Source organism: Sus scrofa, chromosome 2, assembly GCF_054392235.1.
Source record: "Sus scrofa isolate SSC_HxYL_T2T_F1_AM1 chromosome 2, Sscrofa_HxYL_maternal_Yorkshire_Landrace_v2.0, whole genome shotgun sequence".
Lineage (NCBI taxonomy): Eukaryota > Metazoa > Chordata > Mammalia > Artiodactyla > Suidae > Sus > Sus scrofa.
The window spans coordinates 65649243-65660835 of record NC_139384.1 but is presented as its reverse complement, the minus strand read 5'-3'; the positions used below and the strand labels follow the sequence as shown (position 1 = coordinate 65660835).

The following is an 11593-nucleotide window of genomic DNA, read 5'->3' as shown; positions in this document are numbered from 1 at the left end:
TATTTATGTATTTTTTTGGTCTTTTTAGGGCCACAGCCATGGCATATAGAGGTTTCCAGGCTAGGGGTCTAATTGGAGTTGTAGCCACCAGCCTATGCCAGAGCCACATCAATACCAGATACGAGCCATGTCTGTGACCTACACCACAGCTCACAGCAATGCTCAATCCTTACTTAACCCACTGAGTGAGGCCAGGGATCATACCCACAACCTCATGGTTCCTAGTCAGATTCGTTTCTTCTGCATCATGATGGGAACTCCAGAATTACTATTGATAATAGCAAAGACATGGAAGCAAACTAAATGCCCACTGACAGATGAGTGGATAAATCAGATATGGCACATATTTACTTTGGATTATTACTCAGACATAAAAAAGAATGAAATTATGGCATTTGCAACAATATAGATGGTTCCAGAGATAATAATACTAAGTAAAGTAAGTTAGGCAATTAATATCATATGATATTATGTATATGTGAAATTAAAAAAAACGGTGCAAAAGAGAAATAGACTCACAGGCACAGAAAACAAACTTACAGTTATCAAAGGGATAAGGAAGTGAGGGAGGGACAAATTAGATTTTGGAAATAGCATATACAACTACTATACATGAAATTGATAACTGATAAGGACCTACTGTATAGCGCAGGGAAATGTATTCAATATTTTGTAATAACCTATAAGGGAAAAGAAACTGAAAAAAAAAGAAATGTGTATGTATACCTGAATCATTTTGCTATAATCCTGAAACTAATATAATGTTGTAATGAATTATTCTTAAAAGAAAAAAATAATTTTGAAAAATAAAAACAAATTCTGAGAAAATCATTTGGCTAATATATGGATATGGATATGTCCATAGATCTAAGTTAATTTAATTGTATATACATGCAATTGTTAACAGTTCTCTGCCTACCCTTGAAATATCAAATTTTGGATGACAAACTTAAATTTTCTAGTTTGTAAAGATAGAGATATACACATATAGATAAATATAACTAATGTTATATACATATATGGGTGTGTAAAAATTTCTATGTATCAGTTTGTATTTCATAAATTCCTACATGAATTGAAAATTATCCTATGAATTATTTACATGGATTCATCCTAAACTGAGCATTGAGTAATTTGCTTTTAAAATTACACTTGCAGTAAATATGTTCTATGACATAAGACCCTTCTGACTGCTCCTTTCACCTCTGTGTTTCTCAGGCTGTAGATCATGGGGTTTAACATTGGGGTAACAATTCCATATAACATGGAGATAAGTCTGTCTATTCCTGGGGAGTGTTGACTGGAATATGGTCGTACATAAGTAAATATCATTGTGCCACCAAACAAACAGATCACTAGAAGATGGGAAGCATATGTGGAAAAGGCTTTACACTTCCCTTTCATTGACTGGATCTTCAGGACGGTAGATATGATGTAGAAATAAGAGATAAAGGTGACCAGGAAGGCACTGATTCCCAAGATACCTGCTTCCACCAAAATAAGCATTTCTGCCACATAGGTGGATGAGCAGGAGAGGGCCACCACTGGTGGGATGTCACAATAGTACTGGTTAACTAGATTGTACTTACAGAAAGAAAGGCAGAACGTGGACACAGTATGAAGGAGGGAATTGAGAAACCCTGCTGTCCAGGTCCCAACAGTGAGCTGAACACAGCAGACCTTGGTAATAATTAGGGTGCAACGAAGAGGGAAACAGATGGCCACATAACGGTCATAAGCCATGACAGAAAGAAGGAAGACCTCAGTCCCCACCAGGGCCACCAGAAAATAAAGCTGTAGAGCACACCCAACGAAGGAAATACTGGGTTCTCAGTCAAGAGGTTCTCCAGCATTTTAGGGACAGTGGTTGAAGGGCAGAATATGTCTAAGAGGGCCAGATTTGCCAAGAAGTAATACATGGGTGTGTGCAGTTTTTTCTCAGTCCCAATGGCCAAGAGAATGGCCCCATTTCCCACCAAGGTGACTTGATAGATGATGGGGATGTACTATGTTTAGGATTGAAATTAAACAATTTATAACCATTATAAAGAACTATTCTAAAATATTTTAAATTTCTCATTTTATCTCACTATCTCACTATCTAGCATCTAGTTTTAACTTTTGGGTTTTTTTTTTTTTAATGCTGCACTTGTGGCATATGAAATTTCCCAGGCTGGCGGTCAAATCAGAACTTCAGCAGCCAGCATATACCACAGCCACAGCAAGGTGGGATCTGAGCCATGCCTACACACCACAGCTCACAGCTACGCTGGTTTCTTAACCCCTTGAGTGAGGCCAGGAATTGAACCCATGTGCTCATGTATGCTAGTTGGGTTCATTACTGCTGAGCCACAATGGGAACTACCTAACATGTTTTTTAATGTGTGCCTTTTCTCACCATGTTAATATCTTTACAAAATCCAGTTATTTATATTAGCTTAAAAGTCTAGACTTTAACAATTTTCTAACCTTTTTCAGTTTCAGAGGACTCACTGTAAATACAAACATTGACTAAGAAGAAAATAAAGTGACCCATCCCCCAAAACTCAGCTACTCAGTTCTATACAAGGCGCATATTGCAATTTATTCTAGGCTTTATATTATGCCCACTTTTCCCTTAGAGAGAATAAAAACAATAATAAAGACAATGGTGAGTACATACTTCTTAATAATCTAAATTACTGGAGCTCCAGTAATAATAATAAATAAATTATAACCTACCTATTTATTATATAAATAATAAATATTATTTATATAAATAATAAATTATAACCTACCTAACAATGGACATCTATTAACAATAACAGACACATTAATAATAATAGGCACTTAATGCATTGTTAACAAATTTAATGTAAGTTAAAAAAGCTAACATATAGAAAAATGAACAGTTTGTTTTTTTGTAACTGTCTAGAGTACAATTAAACAAAATATTTTTCAGGAATATATTGCCAGATAAAAGTGAGGAAAAAGTGAGGATAAGTTGATGTTAATGATATTTTCCTGCAACCAGGGTAATTATTTTAAAAAAATAAATAATGATTTCATGTAAAAATAATTTATATCTATAAATTTCAAAAATATGCATGTTTAGTGAATCCAGTTGTAGTGTACGTAGATGTTCATTATACATTTTCAATTTTTCTATAACTTTATAAATGTTCAAAATGAAGTGTCATGGAAAAATCAGACATGAACATAAAAAATGACAAGTGGAAACATCAGTGTTGCAATCTACTACCATGCTCCCAGGCCTATTAAACCATTCCATTATTGTGAAAGTAACAAATACTTTTAACTCCATGCTGTGTTTTCTTTTGGAAAGATTCTATTCCCATTTACTCAGAGTAATTTAGCTATTTGGGCTTCTCTGTTTGCCTTTTTCATTTTTAAAAACTTGTTTAGTGGAAATTTGGAAGATTTGGAATTTCTTTTTAGATCTTTGCATGGTTTATGTTCTACTTTACAAGACAGATTTTAACCTCAACTGCTTCATATGATACCTCAGCCTTTTAGGCTTCGGTCAATACAGATGGATACTCTGTTAAGAAATAATGTGGAAATGCCTATAAATTTCTTCCAAACCCTTTCAAATCCTCTTTTTCTTCCCTCTGCTAGAAGTTGGATGATTATGTTTGTGTTGGAAATCATGATACCCTTGAATCAGAGAGTACCCTTCAAGAATACTCTTTAAGAAAAATTAGGGTTTTTTATTATTATTTTTTTCCATGCTAAAGAAATATGGAAGTGAAATGCCACCTCTAACCATCATCAGGAACCTGGGCTCCATTAAGTTTCCCTTCAGCATTCCAACTCTATGGCTCTAATTCTCAGGAATCAAAGTCATCATGATAGCTCCACCCACTTTAGCTTCAAACACCCGTGCGCTTTGTCTGCTGCATCTCCGATTATTCCATTAGGGTCCTAATAGTTGAAAAGAAGGAAGTAAATATAAGCTGAGTTGAGCCCTTGGAAGAAACTTTCCTGAAAGCAGTTCTACTAAATTCCAGTAACTCTGTATTTGAAAGGGTTAAATTATCTGACCACTTTCAGATGCCAGGAAGTCCTGGATACATTGTTATTATTTGAGGCAGCTCTTAGAAAAGCAATAAGAAATATCAAGTATTGCCTATATTTTAAATTCTTATTTCCTTCAATTATATATATTCTGATATGTAATATATATACTTGCATAGTATTTTGATATACATATCTTTAAACTGCATATGTTCTTACCCAGGCTGAAGTATTTGACAATTATCAGGTTTATGTTACATTCCAAACTCCTCTAATTCAGAATTTTCTTTTGTTACCTTGGTAAACTATGAGGTGGACACTAATATTTTTTCTCTTTTTTAAGATGGGAGTGGGGCTAGAGACATAGAACTCTCCATCTAAAAGTTATCAGCAAGCATGTCTTTCAGACTAATGGTTATAATTTCCAGACTCTCTTTTAGCTAGAAGGAACAATCTAATGAAGTCCAAGTTAATGAGCAATTAGTAAATTTTATGTATGTATGGTCCATGTCATAATTTTTAAAAGTTGGTAATTGACCTCTATACTCCTATTCTTAATACCCTTAATATTTCCATATTATCAAATTAATTGCATTTATATTATGACAATTTAAATTTTAACATTCATACATAGTCCCTTTAATTATTAATTCATATTTTGACATATAGTCATGTTCCTCTGGATTTCTCTCCCCAGGCAGGGTGCATAAGTGTTATAATTCCTGCTAGTTATTATTATGTCCATTATTATCATTATTAAAATTCATATTGGAGTAAAAACCCATTAAGATCATATATATATAACAAGGACTTTCTCATTTTTTTTTTGTCTTTTTGCCTCTTCCAGGGCCACTTCCTGTGGCATATGGAGGTTCCCACACTAGGGGTCAAATCGGAGCTGTAGTCTCCTGCCTACACCTCAGCCACAACAACACCAGATCTGAGCCGTGTCTGCAACCTACACCACAGCTCACGGCAACGCCAGATCCTTAACCCACTGAGCAAGGCCAGGGATCGAACCTGCAACCTCATGATTCCTAGTCGGATTCATTAACCACTGCGCCATGATGGGAACTCTTCATTATTTTTAATTAATCATTTTATACTAATATTGCATAAAATTGACACCTCTTTTGGTATACAGTTTTAGGAATTTTATCTCATGTGTAAATTCCTGTATCTACCATTAAAATCAGAATACTCAACAATTCCTCCCCCCAACCCTCTGATATCCCTTCATAGTTACACCCTCATTCAATCCCTAACCCCTAGCAATTATTTGTCTCTTCATCTCCGCAGTTTTGCCATTTGGGAAATGTCATACACCAAGAATCTACCATATGCAACCTTCTGAGACTGCTTCTTTTACTCAACATAGTCCTGAGATTCATCCAAGTTGTTTCACATATTCTAAAGTTCATCTATTGCTAAGTAGTATTTCTTTTTATGGCTGTATCACAGATTGTTTATCTAATCCTCACTTAAGGACATGTAAACATTTGAATTTTCTTCCCAGTTTGGGTGATTATGTTTAGAGTGGCTGTAAATATTCATAAATAAATTTTGCTATAAATGGAAGATTTCATTTTTCTCAAATACCTAGGAGTGCGATTTCTTGGTCATGTGATTAATATATGTTTAACTATATGATAAACTGAATTTTTCATAATAGCCATACCACTGTACATGGCCACTAGCAATATGTGAAACTTCCATTTATCATACACCCTCACTATAATTGGCATTGTTGAAAGATCTTATTTTAATAATAGCCTCTCATATTACCTTAAATTTGTATTTTCAGAGTGGCTATTGGTATTGAATATGTTTATGTGTTTGTTTATCGTTTGCTTCTCCTATTAGTGAAGCATCCATTTTTAATTGTTTATTTCCTTTAGTAGTGAGTGATTTTTATATGTTATCAACATAAGAGCCTTGCTAAACTGTGTGTTGGGAGGTGGGATCAAGATGGTGGAGGAGAAAGACATGGCACTCACCTTCTCCCACAAACACATCAAAAAAACCCAAAAAACAAAAACAAAAAAACTTAATGTAGAATGATTCACATAGAACAACTACTGAATGCTGGCAGAACCTCCAAAAGGGGCCAAACACTCTCCATATACCTGAGTATAACAAAAGAAAAAAAGAGAGAGAGAAAAGAGAAAAACAAAAAGGAAACTGGATGGGACCAGCACTCCTGAGATGGACATGTGAAAGAGGAAAGGAATCTGCACCCTGGAAGGCCACCCAACTGACAGAGAGATCAGCAGGAAATGGAGAGGCAACCTCAAAGCCTCAGACGAAGGCTGGACTGAGGAGGGCAAAGCAGAGAGAGCCTCAGAGATCATAGGTACCACTGCCACCAGACACAACACCATGAGAGGCTGAGACAGGGGCTAGGCACTGAGACTCAAGCTCCAGAGGTCAATTCCAGGGAAAGGACCATGGTTTGCTATGTGGAGACAGCTTGAGGGGGATAGGGAGTAGTGCATCACAGGCTAAGGAGCTGAACACCATAGCTGAGGGAATCTAGGAGGAGGCCTGTGTCTGCAGGATAATAAGGCAATGTTTTGGGGGAGGGTGAGAGGAGGAGAGGCAGGACTGCCATAGGAATATCTTTCTCTGAATAGGTGTGGGTTCTCAGACAGTGGGGTGCCTCTTGTGTAGGCTATGGGTGGCAGGGGAAAACCACCACAGCCATCTCAGACTCCAGAATTAAGAGAGTCCCCCCCACCACTATCAGTCTGTGAAGAGACACCAACTGTGGCCCCAGTCAACTCAGGGGTCATGGCAGAGAAGGGTTCTTCAACTGAGCACCACCCATTGTTGCTGTCACTCACCTGGAAACCCACACACTACTGCTGCCACTTCCAAATGTTCTGTGTGCTGCCTACACTGGCCTGAGGGTCACTGTCACTTCCTACAACCAGGAACAGCCTGCACAATCCCCAAGTAGATCCTCACCAATATCAAAGGCCCAGAAACCAGACACTGGCAACTAGCCCTGACCATTGCCTCCATCTCCCTGGAATAAGACACAGGTTGTACACCCACAGATCCCCTATCAAGGGGATAACAGCCTGCACACAATGAGGAAAGTGCAGCAAACATCCAAACTAAAAACAGCCCTCATGCATGCACGCGCGCACACACACACACACACACACACACACACACACACACACACACAGTCCTCACAAACTACCCAGGGGCACGCTTGCATTTAAACAACCCTCCTGGACTATAGCAGTGGTTTCCCCTAAACTCACAGAATAAGAATAAGAAAAACAAAGAAGCTCAGGAACAATTCCCAGTTAAAAGAGCAGGAGAATTCCCATGAAGGAGAAAAGCATTGAACAGACCTCTGAAGTCTAACAGACATTGAGTTAAAAAAAGGAGATTTTAAAAATACTGAAGGAATTAAGAGTGAATATGAAGGAATTAAGAGCACGTATGAATAATAATGCAGATTATTTTAGAAAGGAGAGACAGAGAAAACACAGAAGGCCTCAAACAAGTTGAACGCACGGAAGACATATTATAATAAAATGGAAAACATTAAAGATAAAGAGAGGATTCTAAAGGCAGAGGATTCTAAAGGCAGCAAGAGAAAAACAAAGTTAATTATAAGGGAACCCTCATAAAGCTATCAGCTGATTTCACTACAGAAACACTATAGGCCAGAAGAGATTGGAAAGATAAAACTAAAATGCTAATAGGGGAAATTTGCAGCCTAGAGTACACTACCCAACAAGAATATTATGTAAAATATGAGCAGAAATAAATAATTTTTCCAACAAACAAAAACCAAAAGAATATAGCAATACTAAACCCATTCTAGAAGAAATACTGAAAGATATCCTCTAAATAGGAAATGAGTAAGAATATATAGGATGGAAGGCATCACAAATGGGAGGTAATCACTTAAATAAGCCATTATACAGCCCTAAAAGAAAAAAAAACTATTCATAAAAGAGATGATAAACAAAAGGAAGAGCAAAATGTTAAACATGAACATGTAAGAAAGGACATCAAAAATCGTAAAATGTGGAGGAGGAAAGTAAGAAAATCTAGACTCTTTTATTTTAGAATGTTTTGGAGCCTATATGATTATCGGGCTAAAGCAAGCAGATATAGGAAAGGTTCAACATACTTGAAAAAGAGGGCAACCACAAATCAAAACCAAACAATATATTAACAACAACAACAAAAAAAGAGGACACTGGCATGAAATAAAAGGAAATCAATCCCCAAACATAAAGGAACCAAGGAGAAACATACAATCAACATGAAAACAAGGTTTAAAATGGCAATGAATACATGTTCATCAATAATTACCTTAAATGTTAATGGACTGAATACTTCAATTAAAAGACATAGAGTGGCAGACTGGATTAAAAAAAAAGAGCCTACAATAGCCTACATAATACTGCCTCCAAGAGACTCATCTTAGGACACATATAAGTTAAAAGTGAGGGTATGGAAAATGATATTTCTTGTGAATGGAAAAGACAGGAGAACATGAGTTGCAATACTCATATCAGACAAAATAGACTTTAAATAAAGGCTATAAACAAAGACAAAGAAGGACACTATTTAATGATGAAAGGATTAATTCAAGAAGAGAATATTACACTCAACAATATATATGCCCTTAACATAGGAACACCAAAATACATGCAACAAGTACTAGAAGACACAAAAGGAGATTGTTGGCTAGATGATAAGAGTAGACTTTAACACCCCATTTACATCAATGGACAGATTCTCTAGACAGAAATAAATAAGGCAAGAGAGACTCTAAAAGACAAAATAGAATAGTTATACCTAAATACTATTTTATAGGACATTACACCCCCCCAAAAAAAAACAGAAAATACAATTCTTTTCAAGTACATACACATGGAACATTCTCAAGGATTGACCACATACTGGGGCACAAAACTAACCTCAACAAATTTAAGAATATAGAAACTATTTCAAGCATCCTCTCTCAGCACAATAGCATAAAACTAGAAGTTAATGACAGAAAAATAAATTAAAAAAACTGACTATATGGAGACTAAACTACATGATACTAAAAAAACAATGGGTCAATTAGTAAATAAAAAACACCTCAAGACAGGGAGTTCCCATTTTGGCTCAGCCGTAAAGCACCTGACTAGTATTCATGATAACTCAGGTTCAATCCTGCCCCTGCCCCCAGTGGATTAAGGATCAAGCATTGCCCTGAGCTGGGGTATAGCTCACAGATGTTACTTGGACCTGGCATTGCTGCAGCTTGGATTCTACCCCTAGCCTGGGAACTTCCATAGGCTGCAGTTTTGGCCCTAGAAAGCAAATACAAAACAAAACAAAACAAAACAAAACAAAAACACTTCAAGACAAATGATAATGAAAACACAACCATTCAAAACCAATGGGATGCCACAAAAGCAGTTATTAGAGAGAAGTTCATAGTGACAGAGGACTTCCTCAAAAAATAAGAAAAATCTGAAATCAACTACAGAACTTATCACTTAAAATAATTAATAAAAGAAGAACAAACAAAATCTAAAGTCATTGGAAGGAGGGTAATCATAAAGATTAAAGAGGAAATTGATAAATTGGAGATTCAAAAAACAAGAGAAAATTCAAAAATAAATAAAACCAAGAACTAGTTCTTGGAAAGGGTGAACAAAATTGACAAACCTCTGGACATACTCACCAAGAAGAAGAGAGAAAGAACCCAAAAAAGTAAGAAATGAAAAAGGAGAAGTTTCACTGGGTACTGCAGAAATACATAAAAAATGATATTAATAATAAGAAATAAGAAAATACTATGAACAATTATACGCCAACAATTTTTACAACCTAGAAGAAACTGACAATTTTCTAGAGACAGCCCACGAAAACTGAATTAAGAAGCAACAGATCACTTGAACAGACCAGTCACGAGAAATAAAATTGTAAATGTAATAAAAACACTCCCTACAAACAAAAGGCCAAGACCAGATAACTTCACAGGTGAATTATATCAAACATACAAAGAACTTATACACATCCCTCTTAAAAACTTTTACAAATTTTGAAGAATGAACACTCCCAAGGACATTCTACGAAGCCACCATAACCCTAATAACAAAACCATAGATACAACCAAAAAAGAAAATGATAGGCCAATATCCTTGATAAAAATAGACGCAAAAATTTTCTACAAAATTTAGCCAACCAAATCCAACAACACATAAAAAAGATCATACACAACGACGAAGAGAAATTCACTGCAGGTTCGCAACAATGGTTTAACATATGTAACTCAATCAATCAACGTCATACACCACATTAACAAAAGAAAAGTCAAAAAACACACAAGCATCTCAATAAATGCAGAAAAGGCATTTGACAAAATTCAACTTCCACTTCCCTCTATACCTTCCAAAAGGGTATAGAGGGAAGATAACATAATCAAGCCATTTATGACAAACCTACAGCCACTATAATGCTTAATGGAGAGAAGATGAAAGCCTTCCCACTTCTATGTAGGTGGCATAATACTATATATAGAAAACTCTAAGGACTCCACACAAAAACTACTCAACGTGATCAATGAATTGAGCAAAGTAGCAGGATGCAAGACTAACATTCAGAAATCAGTTGCATTTCTGTAAACTAACAGTAAAATACTAGAAAAGGAATGTAAGAAAAAATACATTTTAAAATTGAAACCAAAATTTACATTCCTAGGAACAAACCTGACCAAGGAGGTGAAAGACTATCTACTGAGAACTATAAAATATTAATCAAGGAACTTGAAGAGGATTCACAAAAATAGAATGATATTCCATGCCCCTGGATTAGATTAAATAATATTTTTTAAATGGCCATACTACACAAAGCAATCTACAGATTTAATGTGATCACTATCAAATTACCCATGACACTTTTAAAAGAAGTGGAACTAACAATGCAAAAATGTATATGGAAACATAAAAAGTCCCAGAATTGCCAAAGGAATCCTGAGGGAAAAAAAAGCAGGAGGCATAACTCTCCCTGACTTCGGACAATATCATAAAGCTAGAGTAATCAAGACAGGGTAACTGGTACCAAAATAGACAGACAGACCAATGGAACAGAATAGAGAATGCATAAATAAACTCCAGACACCTATGTTTGACAAAGGAGGCAGGAATATAAAATAAGAAAAAGTCTTCTCAGCACGTGGTTCTGGCAAAACTAGGCAGCTTCATGTAAATCAATGAAACTAGAACACAGCCTAACACCATGCACAAAAATAAACTCTAAACGTAAGAGAAGTCACCATAAAACTCATAGAAGAGAAAATAGGCAAAACTTTCTCTAACATCAACTTTACAAATTTTTTTTAGGTCAGTCACCCACGGAAACAGAAATAAAAACAAAAATAAACCAATGGGACCTAATCAAAGTTGCAAGCTTTTGTACAGCAAAGGAAGCCATAAAGAAAAGACAACCCACGGAATGGGAGAAAGTGGTTTCAAATGATGCAACCAACAAGGACTTAATCTCCAAAATATACAAATGTTTCATACAACTCAACAACAAAAGCAGCAAG

The 11593-nt window shown here is 35.8% G+C and overlaps 1 pseudogene; it reads right to left on the bottom strand.

Moving 5' to 3' along the window:
* Positions 1–1146: 1146 nt before the first annotated feature.
* Positions 1147–11593, bottom strand: part of LOC110259609 (olfactory receptor 5V1-like) — a 63754-nt pseudogene continuing 53307 nt past the window's right edge.